This window comes from Petaurus breviceps, unplaced genomic scaffold (assembly GCF_028583685.1).
Source record: "Petaurus breviceps papuanus isolate PSGF00001 unplaced genomic scaffold, PetGlider_PUasm1.0 90808, whole genome shotgun sequence".
NCBI classification, from domain to species: domain Eukaryota; kingdom Metazoa; phylum Chordata; class Mammalia; order Diprotodontia; family Petauridae; genus Petaurus; species Petaurus breviceps.
Window position 1 is genome coordinate 5,110,260 of NW_027187349.1, and position 13,076 is coordinate 5,123,335.

General features: G+C 37.8%; 1 protein-coding gene across 3 annotated transcripts in view; it reads right to left on the minus strand.

Annotated features, from left to right (window-relative positions):
- The window catches only part of PRKN (parkin RBR E3 ubiquitin protein ligase), a 1,996,139-nt gene that overhangs the window by 515,802 nt on the left and 1,467,261 nt on the right, over positions 1-13,076 (minus strand). The gene's annotated exons all lie outside the window — the stretch shown is intronic.

Consider the following 13,076-nt stretch of genomic DNA (forward strand, 5'->3'; position numbering starts at 1 on the left):
CTTTTCTAACCTTTCTAGTCTTCTTATACTTCACTTTCTTTCAAGTACTTTATTACACAGGTATACTGGTCTACTTGCAGTCCCTTGAACACAACATTCCATTTCTGGTCTCTGTTTCTTTGCATCAAATATCCCTCATTCTTAAAATGCTCTGTCCTCTCTCACCTCTGACTCTTAGTGTCCTTGGCCCCTTTCAGGATTCAGCTTACGTTCCATTAGAGTTTCCATACAGAAAACTTTTCCTGTTCCTCCCTTCTCCTCTGTGACTTCTACTCTCAGATTACCTCCCATCTGTGCTGTATATTTCTTGTGTGTAGGTGGTTATTTAAGTGAGGTCTTCCCCATTAGAATACAAGCTCCTTGAGGACAGGAACAGTTTTTGCCTTTCCTTGTATACCCAATGCTGACTATAGTGCCTAGCATATAGTAAGTGCTTGAGAAATGATTAACTGATTCATTCATTCATCTCTCCCCAACCCCTGCAAGCCCACATTTATCTAGTTGAGGTTTTTTAGGAGCTAAGGTTGCCCAGAGTTGATGATCAACAAGGGTGTGAACCTCAGGAAAGTACACTTAAGTCTAGGTAGCTATAAGAATCAATTGTATTTCACCTAAGATGGCAAGGTAACCTAAATCCTAGCATTTTGGATACCCAACTGGCTCCTTATAACATGTAGAGCTAGGAGCCCTATGAAATTTCAGAATGATATTAGGGATATGTAACTCTCTGCTTACCATACCATGATGGGGAGTCTTATTTTGCTCTTGTATTTCTATCAGAATACTCTGTTATAAAAGATATCTTAAAACAATCCAATGATTATAAATGTAAAAGAAACTTAAAATTTGAGTTTTTCATTTTCAGTATCCAGTAACCTAATAAAGGCTCAATAGACCACAAAGCATGAGAAATAGCTTAATGTACACACCTTGTAATTTTTTCACCTTGTGGGATGGAGTACCTATTTCATGAAACATTCATAGCTACAGTGAATCCTAGAAGGATTGAAAATATCAAATGTCTATGCCACTAACCAAATCTAGTATGCTGGGATGTTTTAAGACTTATCTGAAAATGGAGGGGGGGAGCAGAACAAAACTAAAGTAATGAGTCTTCCAACCCTATGATTCCCTGAATAAAACTAGTATCTTCATTTTCTGCTGTTCTACATGTAAGTCTGTATCTTGCAATTATCTTTGGCAGCCTTCTAATGTGGGTAAATGGCATCTCCCAAAGCCACCTTACCTCAAACTAGCTTAAGTGAAAAACACCAAAAAATCTATTTTTATTTGTTTGCTTCATAATAGGGACCATGATTGTATATTGAGCAGATGTGTAACTGCTTATAACTGTGGCATTATAGCATCCAACTAGCTAAAGGGCTAGAAATATAATCATGGTCTTCAGTTATTAGGTATTTGTGAAGAAACTGGAAAGAATAATGTGAGACTTAAAGATGCAATTTTTGAAAGAACAACTATCAATGTGGGCATTTGGAGATTCATTCTGCAATGTCTATTTTGTCATATATAGCACATTCAGCAGCTATAAAGATGGATAAACTGATGTTCGATTTTGGTGCAGTTCCCATAGAGACATATAGGAATACCTTCTGCTTTATTGATAATCTGCACTAGAGAATAATAGTACAAGGTTACATCATGTCAAAGCTTGCCTCTTTGCAAAATCTCCTCATGCTTCCTAATTCAGCTCTAAGGGCTCAACAGAAGAAGCCACTGGTGTCTGGAAGGCATCAAGCAGAAACTGGATAATCACTTTTGTGGTATGTTTTCTGGCAGATTACTCTGGGGATGGCCACTGAGGTCCTTTTTTAAAAAAAGTCTGTGATTCTGTAATAAGTTTTGCATATGACAGGCCTTCAAATACTTAAGTCTTCTCCTCCAGTTCCTTCCTCACATGGCATGAACTTACATCACCTCACTTGGTGAGTCTTCCTTCTCTAGACACTCTAAAGTTTCCTGGTATCTTTCCTAAAATGTATTGTCCAGCTTTCCAGATAGGGTCTGGCCAGTGCAGATTATAGTATATTCTCATTTTCTTATTAATGGAAAAGTATAAAGAAGTACAATACAACCCAAGATCACCTGAGATTTCTTGGCTGCTGTATATCATGCTTTTGTTTCACATTGACCCCAAAGACCACAAAAGCCTTAAGATCTTTTTTCACATGAATTGCTGTTTGGCCATAACTACCATAACAACTTAAGAAGTTGATTGTTTAAACTCTAATGGAACATTATATTTATCCCTATCAAATTTTATCTTGTTCAATTTAGCCCAGTGCCTTAACCTGTCAAGGTATCTTTGGTCCTGACTCTATGTTCTAGTACGTTAACTGTTCCTCCAAATTTGGGGTCATTGGCCTTCACCTTCCCTTGTACTGTGTTTATGAGTCTTAAATATCATGTTCTTGTTTTTTCAAAATATGCTAAATAATTAAAGCCTTGTTTTAGAAATAATTCGAAACAGTAAACAGCATTCTCATTATTTCCCTTTCTGAAGTCTCTGAAATTACATTGTCACGGATACAAAGCAACTGGTGCCTGAATCAAAGTAGACTTTCTGAACTAAACAGATCAAACTGAAACAAAGAGCTCAGTCCATGATGCCCCACTTTAAGAAGAAACAAAAGATAAAGTAAAGTAGAATAATTCCAAGTAATGTGAACCAAGACAGGAAAGAGTGTTTTTTTAAAAGCATTCATCCCTTCATGCCCCAAGGGATGGAAGACAAAGAAGATGGTGGCAGAGGGGAGCAGAAAAACCCAGGTAATTAGTGCCTGATCAGCAGGGATAAAGGAGAAATGAAGTAGCAATACCTACTTGGAAGCATGATTTCCTCCAAAGACTTCACAGATAACAGCTCAAGGCATCTACTATTTGCATTAAAACCCTGGAAGAAGTCTGCTAACTGCAGATCAAATTAATTTGGCAAGGAATATCAGTTAATGGGAGGAAAGGCTGAAAAGCCCAAGAACAAAAGGCAAGAAAACAATTTTTAAAAAGTTTTTTTTTTTAATAGGACAGCCGGATGACAGAATCCCCAGTGCAAGGAACAGGCTATTTGTCACATCAGTGAACAATAAGAGTTAATAAGAGCTATGGAACATGGAGGATATAAGTTGCAGCAAACATGGAAGGCAAGGGGAAATTTCGGGGGCCTAGAGATATTGTTTCTGTTCCTTCTCAAAAAAAGTAAGGATTATATTTATATACTGCTTTGTTATATATCCTCTGTTATAGAAGCAATTAAGGGACTAAAGGAATGCTTCTCTATTATGCAAAATATCAGGGAGAATTAAGCTTTCATGAAAGAATGGAAATGATGCTTCAAAAGAAAAAAGAGGCAGAAAAAGAATCCAAAAAAACAAAAGGAAGTCCATACTTGTTGAAGGACAAAACAATGTAACACAGAAGGGGAAAATGAGGGGGAGAGAGTTTAAATAACAATAATCTGGTAAATAGCAGCCATAGAGTCTTCATTCCCTGTTTATATTAATATTTACAACTCAATACCCTCACCTGAGAAGGCTACTAGGATGGTTTTAGGAGAAGATCTTTACTGACACCACTACCTCATAAGTATAGAACTAAGGAATGTTGAAATCTTTTGCTTTTTTTCAATTTTTGTTATTTGAACTTCACAAAAAAAAAGAGAATAAAGTTACTTTTTTGAACTTTACAGAATGCCATCAGATATGCCTCTGTGGCAAACCTCCACCTATAATGTCTCCACATTTTCTCCTCTCACTCTCTTCTTCACCTCTTAGCTTCCAATTTTATCATCCCTCCCAAAATCCTCTCTCAAAGTTAATCCAATTGACAAATGCAATGGCCTTTTCTCAATCTTCATTCTCTTTGACTTCTTTTAGTCTCTGACACAGCTAATCAACCTCTCCTCCTTGATATGTTTTCCTCTTCTAGGTGACTGGGACACCACCCTGTTCTAATTCTTCTCCTACTTAGCTGATGGCTCCTTCAGTCTCCTCCAGATCATGCCGTCTAATCATAGATGTCCCACAGGGTTCTCTCTTGGGCCCTTTTCTCTTTTTCCTCTATACTACTTCACTTGGCAGTCTTATAATGTCCCATGGATTTAATTACCATTTCTGTGATGATTCTCAAATACACCAATCCTGCCCCAAACTCTGTGTTGACTATCAATCTTGCATCTCCAACTGCCTTTCAGACATCTCAAACTGGATGTCCAATAGACATCTCAAACTCACCACGTTCAAAACCATACATATTATCTTTCCCCCTAAACTCTTACCTTTTCCTAATTTCCTCATTGTTGTAGAGGATATTTTCCCTGACCCTGAGGCTCCCAATCTAAGTGTCATCTTCTACTTGCTTTTTTTTGCCCCTCTACCCCAATACCCAGTCTGCTGCCAAGGCCTGCTGACTTCCTCTTGAATATATCCCCTTCTCTCCTCTGACACTTGCTACCATTCTAGTGCAGACTCCCATTACCTCACTTCTGGATTGTGGCAAAAGCCTGATTGCAGGCCTTCCTACCTCACGTTCCTACCCACTACAATCCATCCTCTATTCAGCCTCCAAAATGCCTTTCCTCGATCTCAGGTCCAATCATGTCACCCTCTTCACAGCAAACACTCCAGTGGCTCCTTATCATCTCCAGGATAAACTACAAAATCCTGTGTTTGGCATTTGATACCCTTCGTATCTTAGCCCCTCCTACCTTTCCAATTGTCTTATACCTGAATCCTAAGTATGTACCCTTTAGTACTGTGACCCTGGCTTCCTGGATGTTTCACGAACAAAATCCTCCATACCCTCACCGCTCTCCTTTCATCTTCTTTCAAGAACACAGTGAGTTCCTTGAGGGCAGGGACTCTCATGGGCCTTTCTTTGTATTCCCATTGCTTAGGACAGTTCTTGGCCCAAAGGAGGTTCTTAAATAACAAAAAAGATGACCAGATATAAAACCATGATTTCCTAATAATAGAGCTTATGTATTATAGTGATATTATTAATATTTGAGATTAATGTTTCTATTAAAGAAGAAATTCACAATTAATTTTGAAGTTGTACTGCTTGCCTGTATTTCCTTAATTCCTTCTGTTCCTTTTTGTGTAAATACTTGATTGACAGTTTTCTTTTTTCCTTCTGTCTTTGGTATCACTATCACTAGTTTGTCCCTACTCTACATTATAAAGTTAAAAAAGGAAAACAAACATCCCTGTAATGAATTAGCATAGTGAAGCAAAATAAAACCTCACATTGGCTATACGTAAGCATGTAGGTGACATTTTGCACATCTGATACATCACCTCTCTATCAGAGGTTGGTACCATGCTTCATCATCTTTCCTCTAGAGCTGTGCACTGATCAGACTTCTTAAGGCTGAGTTTCTTTCTATGTTTGAAATTATGTTACCATTACATAAATTATTCTTTTGGTCATGTCACTCCATCTCAATTCATTCAAGGATTCCCAGGTTTCTCTGAATCCATCTATCTCATAATTTATTATAGTGTAAGGAAGTAATGGTATATTACATTCCATTATATTCATATACAATATTTTTTCAGGCATTCCCCAACTGATGGATGCTCTTAGTTTCTGTCTTTTCTGTTGTTTTTTTTAAAAGGGTTGCTATGAATATTTATGAATGGTGTACCTATAGCTCCTTTCCCTCTTTCTCTGATCTCTTAGAGGCTTAATGGCTAGTAATGATGTCACCAGGTGAAAAAGTATCCAAGATTTAGTTACCTTTTGAAAATTGCTTTCCAGAACAGCTAGATTGGTTCAAAGCTCCACCAATAGCAAATCAATGTGCCTATCCTCCCACATCCCCTTCAGGAATTGCCATATTTCTCTTTTGTGTCCTTTGGAAATTCGGTAGGTGAAGTGGAACTTCAGAGTCGCTTTTATGTACATTTCTCTAATTACTATAGATTTGGGTTTTTTTTCACATGATTGTTGAGAGCTTAGATTTCTTCCATTTAGAACTACTGTTCATATTATTTGATCCTTAATCCATGGGAGAACAGCTTTATTCTTCTTTATATATCTTGTATATCATCCCTTAATTAAAGAAATTTGCTACAATTTTTTTTCCAGCTGACTGTTACCTTTCTAATGCTAACTATATTGATTTTATTTGTCCACAAACTTTCTGTTTTTATTTTAATCAAAATTATACATTTTATCTCTCCTAATCATTTCTATCCCTTGTTTGGACAGAAACTTCACCCTTTTTTCCCCACTGATAGGTTTTTCTTTTTTCTGTTTTTAACCAACACCAAAAGGTTTTGAAGACAATTGCTTTTGTATGGTAGACTGAGATCTGGTACCAGTAGACCTCCTTCTTTCTTACTTTTTTCATTGTTCTTTGACCCAATACTTCTTTAAGATTAAATTGCTTCTTCTTTAAATACTTTCTTCAAAGGACCTTTATTGCTTATAATTTAAATTGCATTGTGGTCAGTAAAGATTATGTTTAATACTTCTGCTTTTCTGCATTTCCTTATAAGGTTTTTATATCCTACCTAGAACATGCTAGATTTTTATAAAAGTACCATTTAAAGATGAGATACATGTATACTACTTTAAATTACCATTCGGTAGAAGAAACACATAGGATTTTTCAAAAATTCTATTAAGTTTTTAAACTTCTTTTTATTATCATTTTGATAAATGTGTCTATATCTCAGAGAGGACACAATGAGGTCTCCTGTTGTCTACATTTCCTTGAAATTCAACTAGCTTTCTCATAAGGGTTTAGATGCTAGGTAATTCTTTACAGCTAGGTGTAATGGTAAAGTAAATGGAAAGATCTTTCCCATCTATTAATAAGCCTATGTGACCTGCTAAAGTCACATGGAAGCCTAAGTCACATGAGTTTGAGTCACATGAAGTCTGTGGTGGGAAGAGCTTGCTAAACAGGTAAAAGAGGATGGGTGGAGCAGGAAGAATGGAGCAGAATCCAGAGGAAGTTGGTCAGAGCAGTTAGAACAGAGAGACAGAGAGAGAAAGGAAGTAGGTAGGGAGCTGTGAGTGTTTCTTTGTGGGAAGACCCTAGCAGGGTGAAGGCTTAGGGGTGGTGGTGCCACCTGTATTGTTATTGTGTATAAATTTCTTTGTTCTATAATGAATTTGGCTTTCTAGTGCTGGCATTCAGCTTTCTGGTGTTTGAATGTTTTGGTTCTGTATTGCATGTGGACAGTCTGTTATATTTTATGATTTGCGCTGGCATATTCATAGTTTCCTTAGGTGTTGTGAATATTGCATTAGCACTACACAAGGTGATGCAGCAGATAGAGTGCTTGGTCTGGAGTCAAGAAAACCTGAGTTCAAATGTAGCTTCAGATATTTAACAAGCTGTATGACTCTAGACAAATAACCTTTTTTTTTTTATCACAATTTCCTCTTCTATAAAATGGGGACAATAAAAGCATCTACCTCCCAGGGTTACTGTGGGAATCAAATAAGAAAATAACTGTTAAGTGCTTAGCACTGTGCTTGACACATAATAAGCACTACAGAAATATTAGCTACTATTAAGTATTAATGTTATTTCTTTGTCTATAGTGCCTTTCCCTATTCTAACCTTTTTTGAAATCTTTAATTCACAAGATGGTGGAGTATAAACAGGACCTCCGCACTGCTCTGGCTCCTACCATCTCCAATTCATGTAAAAGAGGATTCTAAATTAACTCTGGAGCTACAGGACCCACAAAATGACACAGAGAAGCTAACCTCTCGCTGAGGACAGCCCGGCAGGAATTGGCCAGAGCAGGACTCTGGGAGCCAACCCTAGTCCTGTGAGAGCCAGAGGTTTTAGCCCCAGGGTGGGCCTGACCAACCACCGGCTGGAAGAACTCCAGATCACCAGCACCTGTGGTGATCCAGAATTATCAACACAGATGCTAAGGACAAAGTGAGAGGGCAGTGTAGTGTGGACTTTGGGACCCAGTAGTTGGGAGTGCATCAGCTTTTGCTCCCAGGGCAAGAAGCCACTGAGGGCTGTGGCACAGCCACTGCCACACGGCAGCTTCAGCTCCTGGCCTGCAGAGCGTAGGGGGACCAAGCTACTAGTCTGAGGGATAATCGCTCTTGTTTTAACCTGCTTGGATCTGGATTGAGGTCTAGAGTGGAGGTCCTGGGGTGTGTGACTAGCTTGCCAGAGTGTGTGGAGGCTTCAGAGAGGGCATCCAACTAATATCTCTGGCAGCTGAGAAAACCCCAGCATTTGGACTAAAGCTCCCCTGTCTGGTGGCAGATTCTTACTGTGGCAAAAAGCCCAAAAGTCAAGTAATTGAGTGGCAAAACGAGCAGGCAAAGGAAGCAAACCAAGAAAAGCAATCCAATATTAGATACCATTTTTGGGGACAAAAAGGATCAAAGCATGGAACAGGAGGAAGACAGTGAAGTCAGGACTCCTGCACCAAAAGCTTCCAAGAAAAATATGAGCTGGGTACAGGCCATAGAGAACCTTAAGAAGCAGATAAGAGAAGTGGAGGAAAAATTGAGAAATGAGAATGATGCTAGAAAGTTATGAAATGAGATTCAACAGCCTGACTGAAGAAAATAATACCTTAAAAAATAGACTGACTCAACTGGTAAAAGAGTCTCAAAAAGGCAATAAGAAGAATGCCTTAAAAAGCCAAATTTGCCAGATGGAAAAAGAATCTCAAAAGCTCACTGAGGCGAATCATTCCTTCAGAATTAGATAGGAGCAAATGGAAGCTAGTGACTCTATGAGAAATCAAGATGCCATTAAACATATCCAAACAAATGAAAGAATAGAAGGCAATGTGAAGTACCTCATTGGAAAAATCACTGACCTCGAAAATAGATCCAGGAGAGATAATTTAAAAATTATTGGACTGGGGTGGCCAGGTGGCTCAGCAAGTAAGAGCACTGGCCCCAGTGTCGGGATGACCTGGGGGATTGAATCGGAGCTCAGATACTTAGCACCACACCCAGAAATAACTGGCTGTGTAACCTTGAGCAAGTTGCTTAACCCCAATTGCTTAAAAAAAAAAAAAATTACCGGACTACCTGAAAGCCATGATCAAAGAAAGAACCTAGAAATCATCCTCCAAGAAATTCTCAAGGAAAACTGCCCTGATGTTTTAGAACCAGAGGGCAAAATAGAGGTTGAAAGAATCCACCGGTCACCTCCTGAAAAAGATCCCAAAAAGAAAACTCCGAGGAATATTATAGCCAGGTTATGAAATTCCCAGATCAGGGAGAGAATATTACAAGCAGCCAGGAAGAAACAATTTGAATATTGTGGAAACACAATCAGGATAACACAGGATCTGGCAGCTTCTGCACTGAGGGATCGAAGGGCTTGGAATATGATATTCCGGAGGTCAAAGGAGCTGGGATTAAAACCAAATATCACCTACCCAGCAAAACTGAGTATCATGTTTCAGGGGCAAATATGGTCATTCAGTGGAATAGAGGACTTTCAAGCATTCTTGATGAAAAAACCAGAGTTGAATAGAAAATTTGACATACATATACAAAAAGCAAGAGAAGCTTGAGAAGCTAAACAGGGAAAAGAAATCATAAGGAACTTATCAAAGTTGAACTATTAACATTCCTACATGGAAAAAGGATAATTGTAACTGATGAAACTTTTCTCAATATGAAAATAGTTGAAGGGAATTTTTATATATATATGTCTATATCGGAGGGTATATGGGTATATGAATACATATGTGAATGTGTGTATATATGTTTAAAGGTATACATAGATAGAGGGCAAAGGACCAATTTAAGAGGATGAGTTGATATTTAAAAGGTGAAATTAAGAGGTGAGAGAGGAATATAATGGGAGGAGATGGGGAGAGACAGAATGGGGTAAACTATCTCATATAGAAGAAGCAAGGGAAAATGGTTACAATGGAGGGGAAGAATAGGAAGGCAAAAGGAAATGGGTCAACCTTATTCTCATTGAATTTGGCTCGGGGAAGGAATGACATACACACTAAATAGGGTATCTCACCCTACAGGAGAGTAGGGGGGAAAGGAATGAGAGGGGGGATGATGGAAGGGAGGGTAGGCTGGGGGGGAGGGAAGTTGGAAGCACCCACTTTTGAAAAGGGACAGGATCAAAGTAGAGAATAGAAATCTTTAATTCAGGTGTATTTTTTTGCTCCTGTCTTTTTTTGAGAACATGATTTGCTATCCCTGATTTTTCAGTTCTCCTAAAATATAATAAATTCTGTTCTAGTAACTCATTTGAATTCAGTGTGAATATTCACATTTCAAGTTTGTTTTTCTTAAAACTGTTTTTGCATTTTATTTTTTAGTCTACTTTGCTATCTTCCATTTTATTGGTGATCTTATCTCATTCATGCTCTTGGTTGTGAATGATAGGAATAATTCAAATTAAGAAGAGATTGGAGAAAGGGAGATCAGATAGTAGATTACAACAATTCTAAAAGTACTAAGTAATGAGAAACTAAAATAGGTGATGGTATTGTTGGGGGAGGAAGGGAATGATTATTGCCAGATAGTAATAGAATAAATAGAACATGAGAAAGATTAAATTAGAAAGGAAGAGGCAGGTCGAGAGATCTAAGAATTCAAACTTCAAAGTGTTGAACTTAGATTTCTTTTTTTCCCTATTTCTCAATTATTTATATATTTTATTTGAACGTTTTAAAAAACTTTATTTTTAAATAATATTTGATTTTATTGAAAATATTTTATTACATGTAAAAACATTTTTTAACATTCATTATTTTTTTTAAGTTTTGATTTCCAAATTCTATTCTTCCTGCCTGTCCTTTCCCTCTCCCTGAGACAGTAAGTATCTGATATAGGTTATACATGTGCAGTAATGTAAAACATATTTCCATATTAGTTATTCTATGGAAGAAAACAGGAAAGAAAGGAAGGAAGGAAGAGAGCGAGAGAAAAGAAAGAAATAAAAAGAAGGAAGAAAGAGGGAGGGAGAGGGATGGAAGAATGGAGAAATGAGGAAGGGAAGAAGGAAAGGAAAGAAAAAGAGAAGAAAGAAAGAAATTAAGAAAAAAGAATAAAATACAGGGTGAAAATTGTATGCTTCATTCTGCTGAACTTGGATTTCTGATAGGATAGTGTTTCTATAAAGAAAAAGGAAGGCATGGGAGGATAGACAGGTTTGGAAACAATATAAATGCTTTTACCTAGGATATTCAGAGTTTGATCATGTAATGTAATGTAATGTTTGATGATATAAAGTAATATACCTCTACACTAGAGTTAAAAGAGTCAACTTTGGTATAGGAAGTATAGGATAGTGGGTGGAGGTATGGCTAGGAAATAGTTCATGTTTAAAAAAAAACAACTCTGTGGATTTTGGGATACTAGAAATTCATTTTACATCAACATGGGCACAATATGTCAATACAAAATAATAGGCACAAGACTACAGCACAAATGGAATTATAGACAGGCTGCAGAGTGAAGCTATGATAAAAGTGGCATTAATTAAATCACTGAGGGCTTCCTAGAGAAAGGAAACTTTGAAAATGGCTCATAAGGGAAGGAAAATGTTAGTGCTGGCAAACAGGGCTTAACAAGCCATAAGATCATAGCCTGAAAACTACAGAGAGACCCGAAAAGTCACTTCATCCAATAGCTTATTATACAGATGTACAAACTGAGATCCAAAGAAGTAGTGATTGGTGTCAGGTAACAGAGGCAATTAGAAGCAAAGGCAGGGTATAATAAGCTTGAGACCCAAATTCCATGCCCCTTCCACGAAACCACAAGAAAGATAACAGACTGGCACGAAGATATCTGGGAGTGACCTATGGGGGACAGTAATTGCCAAGCTAAAGTGTTTAAATTTGATAAATAGATAATAGGGAACCGCTGAAGAGTTCTTAAAAGGGGAGAGATATGATGAAAACAGTACAATTAGGAGGAGATGATTCTGACAGCTGTATGTAGGATGGTTGGGAGAAGGGAGAACTACTTAATTAAAAAAGGATTTACTTGAGTAACTGTTGTGTGCAGAAGCTGTAGTAAGGGACAGGGCGGGGGGTGGGAAGTACAAAGAACTGGAAGATGGGATTACTGTCCTTGAGGCAAAGCAGTAATGAAATAGATGAAAACTGATCCAGATGCTTCACATCAAAAGTTATTGGGGGTTTAATAAGTCCCACACTTGGCCAGGATGTGGGATCATCACTTCCCCTGCTGAAATAAAGGGGAGTAGCAGAAAGTTGCCAGGAATAACGGCTAGGCAAATAGAGAAGGAGACAGTCTCAGTTATTACCTGCTGACCAATAATTTTGCCTTAGCTTTGAAATGCTTATCATCTACTTGGGGAGGCAAGCTGTGGGATGTTGGCACAATAGTCCAGGGATGAAGATATTAGTAAATAGCAGAGAATAGTGGCAATGGGATTAGAAAGGAAGAAACAGATCTGAAAGAGACTAGAATAGGAAGAAGATGCAGGTCTTGTTGGATGGATATGGGGCAAGAAGGGAGAAATGCTTTCTCTTTCCCTGACTTTGGCCTCGTGGATTGAGAGGCAGACTTGTGGTTAAGGTCCCTCTCTGACGCTGTTTGTCACCCTGGGCTAGTCAAAGTCTCATTGTCTTAGGCAGCTGTTTGACACTATATGGTGCACATCATATATCAACCAGGATTTGTAAAGGGAGTCTCCTCACTCAAGTTCCTTATACCAATGAAATCACAAGTCTAAAAAACAAACCAGTACATTTTCAAAGTGTTTTCTATATATTAACTTTTATTCTTCACCACCAACATAGGAAGGGCAGATATTATCTCCATTTTAAAGACATGGAAACAGGTTCAAAGAGATTAAATGATTTGCACAAGAAAGATTGAAAGGAAGAACCTTCTTATTTTACAAATAAGAGAAAAGCAGTGATTAGTCATGGTTACAAACAGAATTATTGGGAAAACCAGGACTAGAACCTAGGTCTCTTAATTCCCATCCCAATACTATTACCACACAGGTTAAGATGGTTCTATTGAAGAGATTTAGGAAGATTCCTAATGTTCCCTATTTAAATCCCTTATTATCTTACTTAAAATTAAAACTCTATGAAGTT